The 22928-nt window shown below is 41.6% G+C and overlaps 1 long non-coding RNA gene across 1 annotated transcript; it reads left to right on the top strand.

Annotated features, from left to right (window-relative positions):
* The first annotated feature begins 284 nt into the window (after positions 1 to 284).
* On the top strand, positions 285 to 21314 carry LOC116587579. The gene is made up of 4 exons (XR_004284525.1): positions 285 to 343; positions 7048 to 7146; positions 13107 to 13226; positions 20547 to 21314. It is a non-coding gene; the product is annotated as an uncharacterized LOC116587579 (long non-coding RNA).
* The last annotated feature ends 1614 nt before the right edge of the window (positions 21315 to 22928 follow it).

Here is a 22928-nt window from a genome sequence, read left to right as displayed (position 1 = left end):
TAAAGAATTTTTTATTTTTAAGTAATTTCTATGCCCAACACCAATCAATCTCTACTCACAACCCCAAAATCAGGAGTCACATGCCCACTGAGCATGTGAGTCACAACCCACTGAGCCAGCTATGCACCCCAAATATATGAATACCTTTTTTTTTGGTTTCTTTTTTGTTTTTTAAGAAGGCTCGACACCCAGCAAGGAGCCCATGTGGAGCTTGAATGCAGGACCCTGAGACCTGAGCTGAAATCAAGAGTAGGAGGCTTAACTGACTGAGCTGATATAGCTTCCTATTGATACATTTTAACTGTGATGCCTTTCCAAAACATTGAAGTGGCCAAGAGAATTTGTAAGCATGATATTTGTTGTTGTTTTTACTGTCCTGCCCTTTGACTCATAGTACAAAAGGTCCATGAAATAGGTGGGGAGCCATCTGTCAGTAGCTGACCCAGAAGGAGGACCAACGGTCTTTACTTCTAGAATACGTGTTTCTATACTTGAGAGGAGATTCAGCTTCAATCTTAGTCCAGTGAGTGAGGATTTTTTGTGAAATTCCAGCCTTCGTAGGAAGCAAGTTTCTTTTCACTAGTAAAATGAGAAGTGGAATGTATGAGGGCAAGGGGCCGCGCTCCTTTTCCCAGGTTACCTTTCCTCCTTTACAGGGAACTGCTGCCCCCCAGAGGATAAATGCTTAGGGGAAGGTCTCTCTGGGAAACTCAAGGCCACCGGGAGAAAATTCTCTCCTCCTCCTCCTCCTCCTCCTTCTTCTTTTTAAGATTTGTTTATTTGTGAGAGAGAGAGAGAGAGAGAGCACATGCATGTGCTTGCACGAGTGGGGAGAGGGACAGAGGGAGAGACTCTTCAAGTAGACTCCCTGCGGAGCACAGAGCCCCAAGGCAGGGCTGGATCTCAGGACCCATGAGATCCCCACACATGAGATCACCACCCAAGAGATTACGACCCATGAGATCACAACATGAGTGGAAAGCAAGAGCCTGTTGTCCAACCAACTGAGCTACCCAAGTGTCCCACTTTCTTTTCCTAATGAATACATTCCCATCCTTTCTTTTCCTTGCTCTTATGGAGTTGCTGTACAATTTCCATTTGCCTGAGAGATTACTAATTCTCTTTTTTATCTGGCTGTGGGTTTTTTTTTCCCATATGAAAGTTCTTATGTACCCAGGAGGATGTGGGACTCACAAACTTTCTGAAGCTTTGGCAGGGAAAGCTTTCTGTTCCTGAGGAAACTAGTGTGGATCTGCCACAAACACCAGAGAACAAGAACCTCCCAGGGCAGAAGACTTTGAATTATATAGGATAACTTAGCCATGGAGGAAATTAAAAAATAAAGTCCAGTAAAATACCTCAAGTTTAGTGGGGCTCCTAGAGTTGGTTTCAAAAGACCACCAAAGGGATGCTTGGGAGGTTCAGTTGATTAACCATCTGCCTTGGGCTTAGGTCATGATCCCAGGGTTCTGGGTTCAAGTCCTATATCAGGTTCCCTGTTCGGCTGGGATCCTGCTTCTCCCTCTGCCTCTGCCTCTCTCTCTGTCTCTCATGAATAAATAAATAAAATCTTTAATTAAAAAAAAAAAGACCACTAGACTTTATATGAATCTAAAAGAAAGAATCATAAAGTTTCTCCAGAAAAGTGATACAGTAGGCCTGAAGAAAAAAAATCCTCCAGGCTGGGAGGAAAGGCAAATAAATGCTCTGTTGTCACCATGTCTGGGGGCCCAGCAGAAAAATTATAGCATGCAGCTTGTAGAAATGCATCAAGTATACTGAAGTTAGTCTATGGAAGAGAGCAACTTAAAAGGGACTTTTCAGGGCACCTGGGTGGCTCAGTGGGTTAAAACCTCTACCTTCCGTTCAGGTCATGATCCCAGGGTCCTGGGATGGAGCCCCACATCGGGCTCTCTGCTCTGGAGTGAGCCTGCTTCCTCCTCTCTCTCTCTCTCTCTCTCTCTTTCTCTCTCTGCCTGCCTCTCTGCCTACTTGTGATCTCTGTCTGTCAAATAAATAAAAACAAACAAACAAAACAAACAAACAAAAAAACTTTAAAAAAAAAGGGACTTTTTCCTCCTAGGAACTTCCAAGAGGAAAAGTTTAGATTTATATGAGAATTAATACTATGATTAAAATAAAGTTAAAATATACCATTATGATATTAAGATAACTAAAGTATTAATAAAAATTTAAACAGTGTAGCTAGTGTTTCTCTTATAAACATTCTCAAAAATGTTTTTAGATGAGGAAAAGGAAAATTTAGCTCTCATTGAATGTCCTTTCAATTCTAAAATAAAAAATAGAGATAGGCAAATTGACATCTCACCCATAATTTATAGTTATAAAAAGGGAATGAAAAGACAAATGAAGGAGAGCCCTTTCATTTGTTAAATGATTAATTATAAAGAAAGAGTTTCCTATTGAAAAGACTCTAAGAAATTCTTTTAGAGGGCACGTGGATGGCTCAGTGTGTTAAGCCACTGCCTTCACCTCAGGTCATGATCTCAGGGTCCTGGGATCAAGTCCTGCATCAGGCTTTCTGCTCAGCAGGGAGCCTGCTCTCTCTCTCTCTCTGCCTGCCTCTGCCCACTTGTGATCTCTCTCTGTCAAATAAATAAATAAAATCTTAAAAAAAAAAAAAAGAAATTATTTTAGAGGCACCTGTGTGGCACAGTAGGTTAAGCATCAAACTCTTGGTTTCAGCTCAGATTGTCATCTCAGGGTCCTGAGATGGAGCCCCTACTGGGCTCTGTGCTCAGGTGCTCAGAGGGGAGTCTGCTTAAGATTCTTTCTTCCTGGGCGCCTGGGTGGCTCAGTGGGTTAGGCCGCTGCCTTCGGCTCAGGTCATGATCTCAGGGTCCTGGGATCGAGTCCCGCATCGGGCTCTCTGCTCAGCAGGGAGCCTGCTTCCTCCTCTCTCTCTCTGCCCGCCTCTCTGCCTACTTGTAATCTCTGTCTGTCAAATAAATAAATAAAATCTTAAAAAAAAAAAAAAATTCTCTCTTCCTCCCCCTCTAAAATAAATAAATAGATCTTAAAAAAAAAAAAAAAAAGAAATCCTTTAACCATGATTTATAGAGTTTTCATATTACATTTAAAATGTATGAATAAAAAGTAAATATAAGCCAAGTTTATGTGATACTGCTCAAATACTTTGATAAATTATTTTATAGATTCTGGCTATGAAAGATAGCTATATATTTTGTCCCAGTTTTGTCACTCAAGAAATGAAAATTCAAAAACATAACATGTAATTTCATGGGATAAGTTTAGTATTTTACAAAATGTTAAATTAAATGCAAGTTTCAAGATTCTAAACACTTGACATGTAAAGTATTATTGATTTACACTGATGTTTTAAAATCTATAAACATGAATATGGGCATACAACTGGATTTAGTTTTTACTTGAATAACAAGTGTCATTGGAAACTAGTCTCATAAACCTTGGATAACACTGTAACTTAGGAGAACCTGCAGAGTTCTTCCATTTGCCCCACTGAGTAAACTTAGAAAAGTAAAAATTTTTTTAAAAGATTTTATTTGTTTATTTGACAGACAGAGATCACAAGTAGGCAGAGAAGCAGGCAGAGAGAGAGAGGAGGAAGCAGTCTCCCTGCTGAGTGCATAGCCAGATTCGGGGCTCGATCCCAGGACCCTGGGATCATGACCTGAGCCGAAGGCAGAGGCTTTAACCCACTGAGCCACCCAGGTGCCCCTATATTGAACTTTAATACCAACTTAATATTTTTTAATCCACAGTTGTCTTTGGAACCTTGAACTAATAGATTAGTAACTAATACTTAGTTAATAATCAACGTTTACCTAGGGACTTTTAGAACTATTGAAGTTCAGAGTGCCAAGAATAATCTAATACATTACTCTCGTCTCAAGCTAACAAGTTAGCCTCCCACAGTTTCATGATCCTGGCAGAAGACACCTGAGTCCAAGACAACATTGCATATCGCAATCCCAGCGTTTCATGGGGTGACCCAAGGGAGGGGTTCTGCCGAGACCTGCACTACACACATGGTGGATTGCATAGCAGGAGAGGAACCCCGAGTTTTAAGAAGACAGATATTTTATAATGAGCAGTAAGCCTGCCTGACCTTTGGGCTGGAAGGAGACATTATCTTTAGTATAAGGGACAGTAAATAAAATTGTCCTTTACTCAGAAAGGAGACACAATCTCTACTCCCAGGGCTGTTCATTGTACAAACATCCTTGAAAGATAGTGCAGAACAAAGTTAGCCATTGCCTCTGCTCTTAATATGTGCAGAATTGGGGCACCTGCATGGCTGAATGTGTTAAACCCTCTGCCTTTGGCTCAGGTCATGATCCCAGGGTCCTGGGATCGAGCCCTGCATCGGGCTCTCTGCTCAGCAGGGAGTCTGCTTACCTTCCTCTCTCTCTCTGCCTGCCTCTCTGCCTACTTGTTATCTTTGTCTGTCAAATAACTAAGTGGAATCTTAAAAAAAAAAAAAAAGATGTGCAGAATTATGAGAAACCCATGGAGGCTTGTCTCCCAACACAAAGAGAAATAAAAAAATAAAATGTACAGTTCCTACATAGCACTGAAGCTTGTTTTCAGAATGTGTTCTTATTTATGCATGAATACTTTTTCCCTTCAGAATACTCAATTAAGGCAAAATAAATATAAACATCAAATTATGGTAGACTTGGTAAAGCTATATTTTTTTAAAGATTTTATTTATTCATTTGACACAGAGAGATCACAAGTAGGCAGAGAGGCAGGCAGAGAGAGAGGAGGAAGCAGGCTCCCCGCGGAGCAGAGAACCCGATGCGGGACTCGATCCCAGGACCCTGAGATCATGACCTGAGCCGAAGGCAGCGGCTTAACCCACTGAGCCACCCAGGTGCCCTTGGTAAAGCTATTTTAAAACCTAGAGTTTTAAAGCCTTAAGTATTGTCATTTAAATTTAGCTAACTACATAAGTATATATGTATGCATGTGTACATATCAGAGCTAGAGCAAAGTTAACGAATTTTTAAAATTATGTTTAACAAAGGAGAGATGACTTGCAGTTTGGGAAAAGAAAATTGGTCTCTGGATATGTAGTCTGCTGTCAGTGTGAGCAGGTAAAAGTTCTTTGCCTAAACTATGTTCCGACATGGCGGCAAAAATTGTCATGGCTCTGGATGTATACTCTCACTTTTCACAAGTGTGCCAATATTTATCCTGATCCTTGTGATGTTTTTGAGTACTTCATAATTGATCACAAGCATAAAACAGCACGTTTCTTCACTGCTTAAAGGAATTTTTTTCCACTGTTAACCTCTGTATGGCTATTATAAAATACTCTTTTAAAATTTTTGGTCACCTTTTCTATTATTTTTACCAACTGTGCAGTCTCTTCAGGCTACTTTTTCATATATTATCCATTTCTACAATTTGACACCAAATTCAGAAGCTTTGGGCCCCTATAGGCTGTCCCACTCACTGGCCAAGGATCTTGGAAAAACTGGACTCAAGTGGCCAGAAATACTGTTCATAGCAAGGAAGCAAGTAGCAGTGGTTATCTATGGGGAGAGCAGCCAGAGGGGAAAAGGGTATGAGAAAGACTTCCTTTTAACCACTTACCCTTTTCTTTTGCATTTGGTACAGTATGTCATTGCTTATCCAAAAGTGCATATTACAAAATAACCCTCTTCTAAATTACAATTTCACATACCCAATCCTTGAATTGCACTTCTTACGGTTATATCCGCACATGTGCAAATGACCATGGTACAAAGCTGTTCATGGCAATGCTATGTGTAATAGCGAAAGATGGGAAATGTCTAAATGTCTATTAATGGGATCAGTGAAAGGAGCTGTGTAACTGTACAGTAGAATGCAAGGCAGACCTAAGGAAGGATCAAGATTATGTACTCATATGGAAATGGTATCTCAAAATATATTAAGAGGAAAAAAAAGAGAGAGAGAGATTCAGAAAAATAAAGTATCCCTCATTTCTGTAAATTAGACATGATTTCCTTGCTTATGCATTAATATATATATTTAAAGGACACAGAAGGAATTAATATTATTGGTTGATGTTTCAAAACCTCTATTCAAAAAGCAAGCCATAAGTAGGAATCTGAACATACTGTTTCTTTCTTTTCTTTCTTTCTTTTAAGATTTTATTTATTTATTTATTTATTTGTCAGAGAGAGAGAGAGAGAGCACAAGCAGGCAGAGTGGCAGGCAGAGGCAGAGAGAGAAGCAGGCTCCCCACTGAGCAGAGCCTGATGCGGGACTCCATTCCAGGACCCTTGGATCATGACCTGAGCCGAAGGCAGTCGCTTAACCCACTGAGTCACCCACGAGTCCCCATACTGTTTCTTTCTGTTCACAGCAAAACTTTGGTCTTTTTTTCTTTTATCTTTCTTTCCTTTGTTTGTTTGTTTGTTTGTCTTCAGGTCTTAACTTTTTGTCACATGTATTTTTGCAAATGTTCAAAATAGCTAGGTTGTATTCTGAAATTTTTAAAATTTTCATATGTGTGTATGAGAAGGTACATTTGCATTTGTAATGTAAAAAGCGGCATGCTAGAGAATTAAGGGTTTGTCTTAAGGGACTTCCTAAATTATGGCCTGAGGGAGCTATTCATCTGTTTCATCACTTGATCACAACATTTTACTAGTCAAATATTTTGTTCATTATCCAATTTATGAACAAAAATTCAATTCCACTCCCGAGTCTACTACCAAAAGCAGTGGTTCTCAAAGTGTGGTCCTCAGACCAGCAAGTCAGCATTATCTAGGAACCTGCTGGAAATGGAAATATCCAGCAATCTGTGTTTGAGCAAGCCCTGGATAATGCTGAAGGGGAAACATTAAGAATCTGATTAAAAGAATTGTTTTGATGACTAAAGGGAGAGGAGAGAAGGAAAGATAGAACTAAGAGAGAAATTCCCAAGGGGCATTTCAGCCTGTTTGTTAACAGAAAGGTCTTTCTTCAGACTTGTTTCTCGGGAATTCGATCGTATGTACTTTGTTTCTTTTTTTAAACCCAAACTTTATTCTATTTTTTTTTTTTAAGTACTCTCAATGCCCAGTGGGAACTCAAGCTCATAACCCCGAGACCAAGAGTCCCATGTTCTACAGACTGAGCCAGCCAGGCGCCCTTGTACTGTCTCTCGTAAGTACTGACTCACCTTCCCATGCACCAAGGTTGGACCTTAGCCACCTTTTGACCTGAGTGAACTGATTCCAAAGACGACAAAGTAATTAACATAGAACTTCTCTGTTGATAACTTCTTCTTCCAGAAACCACTTCGATCATTTTCTGGACCCGAAATGAGTACGGGCAATCCTTACTTGGCACGGTTCTGATATCTACAAATTTTGGATCTGTTTTCTACAAATTTAGTTAAATGAAGACCAGTACCACAACAATGCAGTGCAAATTTCAGTTACCACAAAGTGCAAATTTCGCAGTCCTGGAAACACTAGGGAAATAACAGATGTACATCCTGATGAGTGGCCAATCAGATCTCTTCCATCAGAGTCATCTTGATGAGTGGCCAATCACATATCTTCCTTCAGAGTCTATTGCTAAGTTGTCAGCCTGTGTCTGTTACGCAGTTCACGCAATCTGCCAGGCATGTAGTTGCTGTAGAGGCTCTTTTTAGCCAACTAACTTGAACAAAGGAAACCTGACAAAGATAGAAGTGTCCACAGTGACCCCCAGCTCCCTGGCAGAATACAAACAGGCCTGTTAGGTGATCCACTGTGAAATATCCATAAATCCTAGCTAACCAATGGGTTACTTCACCTGACCAAAAAAGAATTCCACACATTCCCATACCTCCTCACCCTCCCCGCTTAACTATATCACCCCCATGCCCCCCATGCCTGCCTTATTGCACACGGTCTCTCCTTTGTTCCCAACCCTCCACCATGGCCTTGGATGAATCCTTTCACCACCCCGCTGCTGGCTTCCACCTGATGGTGTCACCCCATATTTGGTGGCCCCCATCGGATCTGGACACATCACAGTGGACATTCCCAGGAATAAACCCACAGAACATTTTACAAAAATGGGTGATGGAAAGAGAATTGTCCCACAAAGATGAAAGTGCAGCAACAAAAGGAAAAGTGATATCATTAGAAAATAAGTTGGATGTCATCAGAAGTTACCGACGGGGAATGTTGATAAAGCTGCTGGACTCTAGACTCCAGGTATATATGCAGCCAGAGGAATTTGTGACAGTGAACTCACTGACATAAACACAGACCTCAATGGGACACAAAGGATGGAGTTGTCCCAGTGGAAGTGACACTTGCAAGCCCTTCACATCAGAGCACCCTCAGAGGTGTTTCAGAACACTGAAAGCAGGAAGGATGGAATCTTAAGCAAACGGAAGTTGTCAAATTATATATCCCCTGAGAGCTGGGATCTGTATGGAGGCCTTGGCATTGACTCTTGGAGAATTAGGGGCTGAACAAATGTTTAGTGAGTTGGAACTACAGTAGTTCAGAGAGACACTATTGCCATGTCTAGTGTAAGTTACTTTTAGCCTCTAGTTTAATTTCTCACTGGCTGTCATTCTTAGCAAGTTATCAGTCTGATAACAATATCTAAATGATTGTCTCTTTTTTTCTGAAAGATATATAAATACCTGTGAATTTTCTTTATTAAGCTAGGAAAGGGTTTGGGGCTCTCCTGCTGTGTTTATGATGGTTAAAAGAAAGAAGTAGAGGAGGGGGTGAGAAGGGGAGACAAAGAGCCAAGACCAGAGGAAGAAGGAGAAGCTCTGTTCTCCCGCCCCCCAGCCCCCTCTGAATTGCTTTCCCTCCAACGATTCTCATTCTTTTCTTAGGGTTCAGGTCTTGTAGATCTTAGTCATTTTAAATGTTCTTATTTAAGGTTCTCATTCAGACAGCCTTTCCGTCATCTGGCGTTCATGGCCACGGAATCCCACGGCTTATTCTAAGGACTGACTCTCATGCAGGATGCCTTGTTTCCATGTGTGTTCATGTTTCGACTATGAACTCATCTGTAGCTGTGCTTGCTTTTTGCTTCGAGAACCCATTGTGCCCCAGGCAAAAAAGAGTTCGGGCAGATCCATTCTTGTTGACTCTGTCAGGAGTCTCGAGATGTCACTGCACTGGGACACATTCTTAGGTCAGGTTCTCACTCTGGAGTTTGGGAGACTTGAATGGTAAAAGAAAACCAAACTCCAAACCTCTCTGAGGAGCCAGACTCTAAGATGTTAACAATGAGAAGAAAGGGGTACATATAGGAACTCTGGGTACTATCTTTGCAACTTCTTTGCAAACCCCAAATTATCCAAAATAAAGAGGTAATGTTTTAAAAATGAAGCCCCCCAGTTCCTAAACCAGTTAGGTAAGCTGTGGAGTCAGCTTGTATGCTTACTGGTCCCATTTTCACCTCCTTCTTCATTGTGGGTCTCTGCTATATCCCTTCTTCCTTGCAAGTTCAGCTATGAATTTAAAAAAGTCTTTGTTATATCTTATCTAACATTTCTGGGAGTTATTGTAGGGAGATTTTGAGATCCTATCAGCTCACTGTGTGTGGAATCTTAACTCCCCATCACTCTTTAATCCACATAAATCAAGCTTCTATCCCCACCACCAAAACTGTTCTGGTCAACCTTACCGTAACACTCACCTTGCTAACCAGTCGTTGATTCTTAATCATGGACTCGATCTTCCATTAACATTTGAACCATTGCACATGGCTTCCTTGAAACCCTATATTCCTTTGATTTGTCACTTAATTCACTGCCTTTCCTCAGACTTCTTTGTGGACTTCGGCTCCTTGGCTGACCCTTCAATGTTGAGGGCCTTTGGACTCAGTCTGTTACCCAGTGTCTTATAATTTGACACCAGTCTCTCACTGATTCTATTCAGTCTAGGGATTTTAAATGTCATATACATGCTAATGACTCTCAACTTGAGATCTTATGACTTGATTTCTTCCATGCCCACCCCAGGGTCCCCAGACTCATGGATGCTATATTACTGCCTAGTCAACATTCTTACTTGAATATCAAACTTATTATTACCCAAACTGAAATCTGGATTAGGTTCTAATGGTAACAGAATAGATTGTCCCCCATATACCTGTGGTAGGCCTGGGCCAGGTCTGTTGATGTGGCAGCAAAGAGAACAGAGCAAAAAAGCCCTGCGGCATAACAAAACCCTCTCTGTGGAGTAGCAGTAGACTTTTCAGTGTGAACTTGGTCCTTTCCCATGTCTAACAGTACGCAAGAGTAAAACCACAGTTCTCTGCATTAAACACCAAATTTCTAGGGTATCTTCATGAGGGCCCTCAATCCAGAAACCTAGTATTTTTGGAGAATCAACCTCTAGCCTAGCCAGCATGGAGGGAAAGTTGCCTAACTCTATGGGAGTAAGGAAGGAATTCCCGAAGAAGTCTTCTTTCTTGTGTCTTCATTTAATGTCACATTTATTCTCATTGCATTGGATGGGAAAGGAAAGAGTCATGAGTATAGAGAATTGTTCTATGCCATTATCTTTCAGACAGCAGTGGGATCCTGGTTCTAATTTTCTTTGAGTTCAGGATCTGAATCTGAGTCAGAGGAGGCTGACACCTGTTGGGAGCTGGGGCCGGCTAGCAGACAGGCAGGAAACCAGAATGTACTTGACTTTGGAGGTTGCATGTGTCAGGGCTTGAATTCAGGTACCCGAAGACCCTCCAGGTAGATCACATGGGAAATAAAAATGGTGCAAGCCTAGGGCTGGGCTCAGGAGGTGGGAGGTCAGCCCCATGTGCATAAGAAGGACCTGAGAAGCCACTGTCCTCTCATCTGTACCCCAGGATCCTGGGAAGGGCCTCTGCATAAGGACAGGACCAGGTTTTCTCCTCTGGTTGGCCTCATGAATAGCAGAGAGTAAATCCTACAAATTGATGAGCATCTGGAGACATTGTTGCCATTTTCCTTCAGGCCCTTGTGCTTGAGACCCTAGCCAGTGGCTGTTGACCATACATGATTCTCCATCCTCACTCCTTCACATGCAAGGGGTTCCCGTTCTTGTAGGAAACTCTGGATTTCCTAGTCCATCTAAGGTTTCATTAAAAGGCCCATGGGCTTTTCTGATTCCTGGGTTTCTTTTTCCTTCTTTACTTCCTGGAGGTTTCTATTAATTTCAGCCTGATGGGTCACTTTGTCCATTTCTACTCCTGAGTTTTCTCTGCACCCCAGGGTTCTAATAGGGTGGGGGCAGGGGGCATGTGCCGAGCGCTGGTCCATGCTGGGCCCTGCTGCAGCTCGGCGATCTGGAGGTGCCCCAGCACAGAAATGTGCTTGTTCCTCTCTGTGCTGGTGCTTTCCAACAGCTTTTGCAAAGGATTTTCAACCCGTGTTGATGGTTTAGTCTCACATCCATGTCCAAAGGAACCTGATGCTTCTAGTTCCTGAGGCTTTCGGCTGTTCTGCACCATAACTGGGTTGCTCTCGGCTTCCTCCACTCCCCGTTTAGGACTAAGCTTTCTCCCATCTGTTAATTTTGTCATCATTTCCCCTTTTGCTTTCCAATTTAAGAAGCTTTGTGGGCTGTTGTCTCTTTTCCAATTTTCTTGAGTGTTTAAGTCTTTTTAACCAGACTTTTTACCCTTATTTTAGTTAACTCTTAGCATCTTCCAACTTGAAACAAAAGTCAAGACTGTAATATACAGAGACAAAATCCCTTCTTGAAGGCAGAGGTAAAGGTGGAGCAAAGGTGGGGCTGTTAATGCCTCTAGGGGTCTAAAGCATCTATCTGGATTCACAAACTGAATTATTCAGAGTTCCCTGGGAAGCTTTGAGACCTCAGTTCATACTTGGTAACCTGGGGGGGATTGCCGAGGGAACTCTCATCTCCTTCCACGCAAGCAAAACATTCTTTTTTTTTTTTTTTTTTTTTAGATTTTTCAAAGATTTTATTTACTTATTTGACAGACAGATCACAAATAGGCAGAGAGGCAGACAGAGAGAGAGGAGGAAGCAGGCTCCCTGCTTAGTTCGGGGCTCGATCCCAGGACCCTGGGATCATGACCTGAGCTGAAGGCAGAGACTTAACCCACTGAGCCACCCAGGTGCCCCCTGAGCAAAACATTCCTGTGTAAGCATTTCAAAATGAATCATTTAATCTCTGTACCATCCAATCTCCTCCATGGATTTTACCTCTAGGAATCAGGGTCCCTGCAAAGAAGGAAGGCCCCCAAAGTTGGAAAATGGGCTCCCCCCCCAAAAAATTTAGTCATTTGCTTCAATCAGTACCCCACTGAGAGTCTATCCCTCAGTGATTCTTACTGTCCCACAAACATACCTCTGTCTTATCAGATGACCTTTGATCTGATTCATCTAAACTCATATAGAAATGTACTCCCAGGGAGCCTGGGTGGCTCATTTGGTTATGCTTCCGCCTTTGGCTCAGGTCAGGATCCCAGGGTTCTGGGATTGAGCCCCACATGGGGCTCCCTGCTCAGCGGGAAGCCTGCTTTTCCCTCTCCCACCCTCCCCCTGCTTGTGTTCCCTCTCTTGCTATGTCTCTCTCTGTGTCAAATAAATAAATAAAAATCTTAAAAAAGAAAAAAAAAACTAAGATAGAAAGAAAATAAATGCACTCCCTGCCTCTACTTTTTAACCTGTAAACCTCATTTAGTTCATCTGATAAATGTTCCGTTCATTTTCTACTTCGGTGAGTCTGACAGATTCAGCAACTAACCCCAAATGAGAGCCAGGCAGGGAAGACAGGAAGACTCCTGAGGAAGACCCCAGAGGATCAGCAGGCTGCCTTTTACTTCCTTTGGTTTGTCAGGGGTCCATCCAGAACATCTCCTTTGCTTCTTTTATTTATTTATTTATTTGATAGAGATCGCAGGTAGGCCGAGAGGCAGGCCGAGAGAGAGGAGGATGGGGGGCTTGATTCCAGGACCCTGGGATCACGACCTGAGCCGAAGGCAGAGGCTTAACCCACTGAGCCACCCAAGTGCCCCTCTCCTTTGCTTCTGAAGGCAGTTTTGCCAGCTGAAGTTACCACAGCCTCCTCTGGTCCAGGGTCCGGGTGTGTTTGGGGTATGTTTAGATGTACATTTATTAGAATTCCTATTTTCTTTTACTTACACAGCCAACAAGAAGACACCTAGACACAGAGTCTCAGGTTTCCTAATCAAGTAACAGAAGAGACTTTAGGTTATGTAGAAAGATCAATCATGTTAAATCAAGACTATCAAAGTTCAACAGCAAGGTAAGTAAATAAATCCCATTTCCTACTGCAAACATATTCTATAGATTAAAGAAACACTGCAAAGTTATATTTGCTTTGCAATGGATAGGAGATCAAATGATCAATCAAGTGAAGGAAACACATGTGGGCAGCATTGGGCATCCAGGAAAATTTCTGGTATTTCTTATTGACCTTAAGAGATAGAGCCTTATACATTACAATTAAATGAGTCCTTTTCTCCACCCATCTGGTCGCCTTATTTCTGAGATTACTGGATTGCTGGATTGTACATATATACACATATGTACAATCTGGATACATATATATGTAATTATATACATAATTATATATTATATATAATATAAAATTTTATATATGTATATATAAAAAAAATTTTAAGGAGGGGAGGTGCAGAGGCAGAGGGAGAGAAAGAATCTTAAGCAAGCTCCGTGTTCAGTATGGAATCCAACGTGGGTCTCAGTCTCACAACCCTGAGACCATGACCTGAGCCAAAATCAAGAGTTGGACACTTAACTGACTGAACCACGCATGTGCCCTTGGTTTGTACATATTCTCGATCCCTGATTTCTTAAGTTATTGTGGAAGACAATGACCAGCCTAGTACTTGGAAAATTTCATGTACTTGACATAATAGGTCAAGGTCATAACAGATCATAATAGGTTCCTTGCACCAGAACTGCTGCTGCTGCTGCTATTTCTTCTTCTTCTTCTTACTATTATTATTATTATTATCATCATCATCATTTTAAAAGGGTTTTTAAAAATTTATTTGAGTAATCTCTACACCCCATGTTGGGCTGGAACTCACAATTCCAAGATCAAAAGTCACATGCATGGGATGCCTAGGGGTCTTAGTCTGTTAAGCGTCTGCCTTTGGCTCTGGTCATGATCCCAGGGACCTGGGATCAAGTCCTGCATCTGATGCCCTGCTCAGTGAGAGGTGGCTTGCTTCTCCCTTTCCTTCCCCCTCTCATGCTCTCTCTTGTTATCTCTGTCCCTCTTTCTCAGATAAATAAATAAAATTTTTTTAAAAAGAGTCCTATGCTTATCCAACTGAGCCAGCCAGCTGCCCTTCCTCAGAGCTTATTAAATGACATTATACCTTCTGTAATTTTTAAAATTGAGATAAAGTATAAGTGTAAACTTGTAAAATTACTTTTCTAAAAAAAATGTTAAAGGAGAATAAAAGTAAAAGCCTCCAGCAAGGGGGCACTACCCCTTGACTGTCTTCTCTCTTCAGGGAAGACTAGAAGATCTTCCCAAGGGGCACCTGGCTGGCTCAGTTGGTGGAGTGTGCAACTCTTGGTCTTGGCGTTGTGGGTTTGACCCCACATTGGGTGCAGAGATTACTTAAAAAAAAAAAAAAAAGGGCGCCTGGGTGGCTCAGTGGGTTAAGCCACTGCCTTCGGCTCAGGTCATGATCTCAGGGTCCTGGGATCGAGTCCCGCATCGGGCTCTCTGCTCAGCAGGGAGCCTGCTTCCTCCTCTCTCTCTCTGCCTGCCTCTCTGCCTACTTGTAATCTCTCTCTGTCAAATAAATAAATAAATCTTTAAAAAAAAAAAAAAAGGCCTTCTCAAACAGAGACTGTCTCAAAAAGCACCAGCTAGTTATGTTTTGCCTCAGTCTTTCTATAGGAGTCAGGAAGATCGCAGAATGGCAGTTCTAGAAAGTTTTTGTTTTGTTTTGTTTGCCAAAGTTCTGTTGATACAATAAAAAATAATTTTCACCAAAAACAACTGACAATATTTATCTGGCTAGTCACAGACTTCAGCAGGCTTCTCATTCAGAATTCAACACTGGAAACCCAAGATCAAATTGGCTTCTGCCATAGTCTGGCTAAGGACTACAGATTTCAGTAAGCCTCCAATCTCGCAGAACTAGTATATCCCCAGTCAGAAATCTTCAGATGGAGTGTACTGACATGCATTTATTTTGATAGTTACATAATTATTTTAACTAGTATTAGGAAAATGCAACAAATTAAACCTATGGTTTCACTCCGATAAAGTAAATGCAAATCAACTTATAAAAATATGGGTAAATAATGGTACTCAGATGGTACACAAGTATGGCAAAAATCACAAAGCCTGAGTAATCCCAGAGGCAGATGTAAGAACTGGATCTGAGGACCACTACCGCCCCCCTCCCCTAGGGCCTGCTACAGACCCAGCCTCTACTTGGGGCAGACTCCCCTTACAAATAAGACTGGTAGAAGTGACCAGACCAGGGCAGTTAACAGAACAGGGAGTAAGAGGAAATGTTCAGCTGCAGTAAACTTTGTTCCCTAATGTAGTAGGGTGAGGAGAAATTTTACTTTTTTAAATGTTCTCCCTGGCTTTTAAAGTGTTAGTTGTAGCATAAAAGAGTAAGATTACTAAATTGCAAGTAGAACTGCAATTTATTTTACAGTCTAGACAGTTTAAAACAGCTCTTTGTTGAAAACCTGTATTTAAATTTATTTACATAAATTTACTTGTATGTAAATTTACTTGTATGTAAATTATCACCATTTCAACAAGTAAATGAAGGCCTAGGGGGTAAAAATTTGGTGTAGAAACTAGAAGGAACATCAGGACCTGTCCTTTTTGAATGTAGCTAGTACTCCATATAAGAAGTAATTTACTCTGAAAGAAATCAGGCACAGTTTCAACATAAATCACTGCAGGAAATAGATAATAATCCTCCATCTTTGAGTTCTACTATTCATTCCTCTAGTTATTCACTCATTCATCAAAAAATTGCTGAGTGCTTACTATATGTATAAGGAATTACTGCCAGCAATGAAAAATTCTTCTAGGGACGCCTGGGTGGCTCAGTGGGTTAAGCCTCTGCCTTTGGCTCAGGTCATGATCTCAAGGTCCTGGGATCCAGTCCCACATGGGGCTCTCTGCTCAGCAGGGAGCCTGCTTCCCTTCCTCTCTCTGCCTGCCTCTCTGCCTACTTGATTTCTGTCAAATAAATAAATAAAATCTTTTTTAAAAATTTCTTCTTATCACTTTGTTTGACCTATGAATCAAGGAAGCAAAAAAAAAAAATCATTTTGCCATTTTTGAATCAAAATTCACAACTTCTTAGAAGCTTTTATGGGTCACCTCTATTCCATTCTAATAATTTGTTTAGTATCTCCCCTCAGGACTTATTTTATACACTATTCCACAAATTGATTGACTGTTGTAGCTGGCAAAAGAATGCCCCAAGCCCCCCAGAGATGTCTATACCCTAATCCCCAAACCAGACCGATGTGGCCAGGAACCAAGGAAGGTGGGAGCCTCTAGAGGCTGGAAAACACAAGGAACAGATTCTCTCCAGGGCCTCCCTGAGGAGCACAGCTCTCCTGACCCCTTGAATTTAGCCTTTAAGACACATTTCAGTTTCCTGAGCTCTAGAAGTAAAAGAGAACACATTTTTAGTTGGTTTAAGCCATGAAGTTCCTTGTTTTGAGCTACAGGAGCAATGGAAACGAAAGCAAACATCAAAGCATTGGGCTTCCTGTTGTGAGAGACAAAAAGATGAGTAAAACACATTCACTCTCTCAGGACACTTACTGACTGGTCAGAGGAGAAGAGACACACACTAGTGTGTGTGGCATATTACAGCCAGGAAAAGGATGATTGTCCTAAGGGAGGCACCACCCAATGGCTATGGAGTCCAAAGAAGGAAATCACTTCATTTTGAGGGCAATTAGGAAGAGAAGGCTTTTGAGCCCACCCAAAGAAGTTAAGTAAATTTTAAGAGATAAAAGGCATGGAGAAATTTGTGTAAATGTGCACATGGCCTTCCGTCTGTGCAAGCAAAGACAACAGTTCTTTCTGAAGAGAGCCCCCCCTTATGACCTCATTTAACTGTAATTACCTCTTTTTTTTTTTTTTGCATTTTTTAAAAATTTCTTTTTAGTGCAACAGTATTCATTGTTTTTGTACCACACCCAGTGCTCCATGCAATACGTGTCCTCCCTAATACCCGCCACCCGTAATTACCTCTTTAAAGGCCCTAACTCCTAATCTAGTCACACTGCGGGTTAGAGCTTCAACATATGAACTTGGGGGAACCAGTCAGTCCATATCATATTGTAATTATGGTTTTAAAAATTATAGCCGTAATATATGCCAATGGCACAAAAAAATAAACTGAACAACTGCATGTCAAGTAAAAAATTAAAATTTTCTTTTCTCTCATTTATGCACTTCCTTTAGAGGGAATTGGTTTCCTTCTGGAAAAGTCTGATTGAAATAATTATAGTTAAGATGCCAGAGAGATTGCTTCCTCTCGCTTTCTCTGCCCAAATGTACCTAGGGAAGGTCATGTGAGGACCCAGTGAGAAAGCTGCCATCTGCTACCCAAGGAGAGAGCTCTCATTAGGCACGGACCCTGCTGGCACCTCGATCTTGGACTTCTAGTCTCCAGAACTATGAGAAATAAATTTCTGTTGTCTGAACCCCCCAGGCTATGGTTCTTTGTTATGGCAGCCCAAACAGACTAAGATAGCATGGTTCTCTGCATAAAACTATGCATATATCTATCCATTTTTAACACAAATAAGATCTTGCTAAATATACTGTTCCTCAATGAGCCTTTTCCACTTACGGTACATCTTGAACATCTTTCCAAACTGGTACACACAGATCTAGTGACCTCATTTTGTTCTTTTCCACTGTCATTGTATCCTATCAGTGTCCACCCCAGAATACCAGAATCCATTTGACAATTATTCTCTTTGTTTTTTTAATTAAACTTTCAATTTTATTTTGAGATCACTGTAGGTTCACACGGAGTTGTACGAAATAACACATGCATTCTTCCCCCAGTTTCTCCCCACGGTAAGGACCATCTCGGAAAACTACAGAACGGTTTCACAACCAGGATGCTGACAGCGGTGCATTCAGTATATGAATACTTCTGTCACTCCAAGGATCTCTTCTGTGGCCCTTTCATAGCCACACCCACTTCTCTCCCACCTGCTCTTTCTTTACCACCCCCCCCACAACTACTAACCTGTTTTCCATTTCTGTAATTTTCTCTATTCAAGAATGTGATCTGTATAGAATCACACAGTAGGTAACCTTTTGACATTGGGTTTTTTCATTCAGTCCAATAGTCCAGAAATTCCTCCAGGTTGTGTGTGTATGGATGAATAGATCCTTTCTACAGCTGAATAGTATTCCATGGCTAGATGTAGTGCACCTCGACTTGTTCCCCAATTGAAAGACATGTGAATTGTTTCCAGCTTTTGACTATTGTAAATAAAGCTGCTATGATCATTCACGCACAAGACTTTGTGTGAACATTAGTCTTCATTTCTCTCTGGTACATGTCTAGGAGTAACAGTTGCTACATCATATGATAGTTGCACATTTAGTTTTGTAAGAAACTGCCAAACTCTTTTTCAGAGGAGCTGTACCATTTTACATTCCCACCAGCAATGTAGAAGAGGTACAGTTTCTCTGCATCCTTGCCAGAATTTGGTGTTGTCACTGTTTTTATTTTAGCCAGTTCTATTAGATGTGTGCGATAGCTCATGGTGGTTTTGCTTCTTCCTTTTTGGAGGGAGGCAGGGAAAAGGGTTCTACACCTAGCATGGAGCTGAACATGTGGTTCAATCTCATGAACCCTGAGATCATGACTTGAGCTGAAACTAACAGTTGGATGCTTAACCAACTGAGCCACCCAAGCTCCACTCACTGTGGTATCTAGTCACATTTCTGAAATGGCTAATGATCTATAACCTCTTTGCACTTGCTTATTTGCCCTCTATCCATCCTCTTCAGTGAAATGTCTGTCAGTTCTCTCTCACGTTTTAGTAGGATTGTTTGGTTTTTTACTATTGAGTTTTTGAGTTTTAATATATCTAGATACTAGTACAGTTGACATTTGAACAATGCAGGAGTTGGGGCACTGATCCCCCATGCAGTCAAAAATTCCTACATAGGGATGCCTGGGTGGCTCAGTTGGTTAAGCAGCTGCCTTCGGCTCAGGTCATGATCCCAGCGTCCTGGGATCGAGTCCCACATCGGGCTCCTTGCTCAGCAGGGAGCCTGCTTCTCCCTCTGCCTCTGCCTGCCATTCTGTCTGCCTGTGCTCGCTCTCTCCCCCTCTCTCTCTCTGATAAATAAATAAAATCTTTAAAAAAAAAATTCCTACATAACTTTTGACTCCCCCCAAACCTTAACTATTAATAACCTCTGTGGACCAGAAGCTTTACCGATAACATAAATAGTTCATTAACAGGGTGTCTAGCTGGCTCAGTGGGAAGAGCATATGATTCTTGATCTCAGGGTCATAAGTGTGAGGCCCACACTGGGTGTAGAGATTACTAAAAAATAAATAATAATAAACTTTAAGAAATAGTCAACTTTTAAAACTGTAAAAAAATAATAAACTTTAAAAAATAGTCAAAATAAAAAAATAGTCAAAATAGTCAATTTTGTATGTTACATGTATTATATACTGTTTTCTTATAAAGTAAGCCAGAGAAAAAATGTTATTAAGGAAGTCATAAGGAGGGGCGCCTGGGTGGCTCCCTCCATTAAGTATCTGACTTAGGCTCAGGTCAAGATCTTAAGGTCCTTGGATCAAGCCCTGTGATAGGCTCTGCTCTCAGCAGGGAGTCTGCCCCTCCCTCTTCTTCTCCCTCTGTTCCTCCCCCTACTCGTGCTCTCTCCCTCCCATCAACAAATAAACTCTTAAAAAAAAGAAAGTCCTAGGGAAGTGAAAATGCATTTTACTGCACTGTATTTATTGAAAAAAAAATCTGCAAGTGGGCCCGTACAATTCAAACCTGTGTTGTTCAAAGGATAACTGTACTTTATCAGATAGATGGTTTGCAAATATTTTCGCCCATTCTGTAGCTTGTCTTTTCATCCCTTTAACAGAGTATTTCAGAGAGCAAAGATTTTTCCTTGCGTGGGATTGATCCTTGACTGCTTGAGGGCTGTCCATAGCGCCCTGAGGGTCCGCAGTCCAGAGGCTAGACTTCCACCCGGGCCAGGAACCATCTTCCCTGAACGGCTGCCTCGCTGCAGCCGCATCCCAAGTCTGGCATCTAGCCCCATGGCCACATCCTGAAGTGCCCCCAAGCTCTCCACCACCATGGTCAAAGGGCTGCCTTACCCTGTAGTGGGGGAGGACATGGCACAAGGTCGAAGAGGTGGACAGGATGATAGGACAGAAGATGAGGGAAGGGCAGGAGGAAAGGAAGGAAAAGGAGCTGGAGGAGAGAATGTCACCAGAGGAAACCAAGGAACAGTTTCAAATGTTGCCAGAGAAGTGTTTGGGCTGATGTGAAGAGAAGCACCAGCTTTTTTTTTTTTTTTTTTTTGCAGCTCGAGGGAAAAGAATTTTTCCATGAGGAAGAAAAACAGAGACAAGAGGAGCAGAGTGCCCTGACCCCTGTGATGTCAACTTTTTACCTGCAGAGCTTGACTGGTGCATCAAAACTCATCTCCTTGGCCCGGGAAGATGTAGTGACCCCAGCATCCTCTAGGACCCCAGTGGGCCTGGTCTGGTGGCTGCTTTTGTAGAGGGACCCCAGAGCATGGGCAATTCCAGGGTCCAGGCGGTGCCGAGGGGACTGCTCAGTGCCCACCTGACTCAGGGCCCATGCAGCCTACCTCAGTCCTGTGGGCAGCTCAGAGCACAGGCGCATTTCCTTCAGCATGGTCCTGGTCTCAGCCATAGCCACAGCCTGACGCCACGCACGGCCATGTTCAGACGACCCAGACAAGGCTGTCAGAGCTTTTTGTGGCCTGTGTCTATTAGCTTTCCTGGGTTGCTGACTTCTTCAGTTCCATTCTGGGACCAATGAGGCAAGACCAAAACCCAAGGAACTCACGTGTCGGTCAAGGTTTCTAGCCAGCCTGCCTTCCCTTCTCCATTTCTGTCTTCTTCTGTCTGCTTTACACATAATATCCAGGGGTTTTAGTTGTACTTTGCAGGAGAAATAGGGCAAAGTGTGTCTATGCCATCTTCCGAGAAATGAAAGTCATTGTTTTTGATGGCTAAATAATGTGCATGGCATATAGTTCATTAACCGGTCTCTCTCTGATAGCATTGAGGTTGTTTCAAGGGTGTTTTTTTGTTGTTGTTTTTTGTTGTTTTGGGGGGGGGCTATTAAAATAATGACAAAAGAAAGAGAGCTCTTTTTTTTTTTTTTTTTTTTTAAGAGTTTATTTATCTGAGAGCGTGAGCCAGAGATCACAAGCAGGGGGAGCTGCAGAGGCAGAGGGAGAAGTAGGCTCCCCATTAAGCAGGGAGTGGAAACGTGGGGCTTTATCCCAGGACCCTGGGATCATGAACTGAGCGGAAGGCAGATGCTTAACTGACTGAGCCACCCAGGTGCCAAGGAATAGATGTTCTTGTTCTTTGAGGGTTTAGGGATGGAAAATGGGAAGAGAGGCAGAAGACAGTGTAGGAGAGAGTTCTGGGTTCTTGTGTTAATATATGCATAGGATAAAATTCCTAACTGGAATTGCTGGGTCAAAGAACGTGTGCATTTTAATTCATCATATTGTCAAAATATATTCAAAAAGGTTATACTAATTTAAACTCCCACCAGCAAAAGAATATGTGTTTTTCCTGAGTATTGTCAAATTTTCTGATCTTTGATCACCTGATTGAGAAGTCTTCTCTTTTTTATGTGCTTCTTTTCCTTTCTCTATCGGATCAAAAGTGGGACTTGTGCCTTTTTCATTTTCTTGATGTCTTCAAGGACCCAGCACCATGCTACATACCATAATAGTTATCTGTTGATTATTGATAGTTTTAGCACTTCCAATAAAGGATTAGAGCTGGTCATAGAGAATTCTGGCAAAGTTTCATGACTTCAAATAAAACACACAACTTCACAAGGTTTTACAAGTAAGCGTTCTTCAGAATGTTGTCTGTAGATTAACCTGAATCAGAATCACACAGGAGTAAAGGAAAGTCTAACACCATGTGCCTCCTGATATGATGTCTTGAAGAGGATCCTTCATGCCCTAAATGTAATATTCTTGCCAAAAATGTTGACATTGAACCTAATAATGAGGGAACAATCAGACAAATTAAAAGTGTGGGACATACTAAAACAAAGAAATGAAACCAAACTGCTCAGGAATCTTCACAAATGTGAATGTCCTAGAAGACAGAAAAAAACAAGCAAAGCAGATAACGAGATCGCAGGAAATGCAAGCACACAGCACATACACATATACACATTATACATATGCATGTAATAGTCTTTCTAATGAGAAAATTCCTTCTCCAAGGGGGTGTTCTGTTCTAGATTAAAAGAGGCTACAGGGACAGGCTCACTAAATATAATGTGTAACCCTTGCTTGGGGCCTATATTTTATTTATTTTATTTAAGGCTATAAAGTACATTATTGGGACACTTGAGAAGTGTTGACTGTAGATAGTTTTGAAGATATTATTTTAATAGTAAACTTGGGGGGATATAATGATATTCCTGTGATTCCACGGAAGGAGAATGTCTTTATTTTCTGATGTAGTGTCAAGTATTAGGAGTCAAGTATCACTACTATGTCGGTGATTTGCAGAAAGCTAAAAAAAAAAAGTCATAAAACTGAGAGAGAGAAAATGTAGTAAATGGTTAACAATTGATAAGTGTGACAAAGATTTGGTGTTCATTTCTTTACTCTTGCAACTCTTCCTTAGGTTTTGAGTTTTTCAAAACAAAAAGCGGGCCCCACTTCAGATCCAATCCC

This window comes from Mustela erminea, chromosome 1, assembly GCF_009829155.1.
Source record: "Mustela erminea isolate mMusErm1 chromosome 1, mMusErm1.Pri, whole genome shotgun sequence".
Lineage (NCBI taxonomy): Eukaryota > Metazoa > Chordata > Mammalia > Carnivora > Mustelidae > Mustela > Mustela erminea.
Note: the sequence above shows the minus strand (reverse complement) of the source record. Positions and strands in the feature narration are given on the sequence as shown.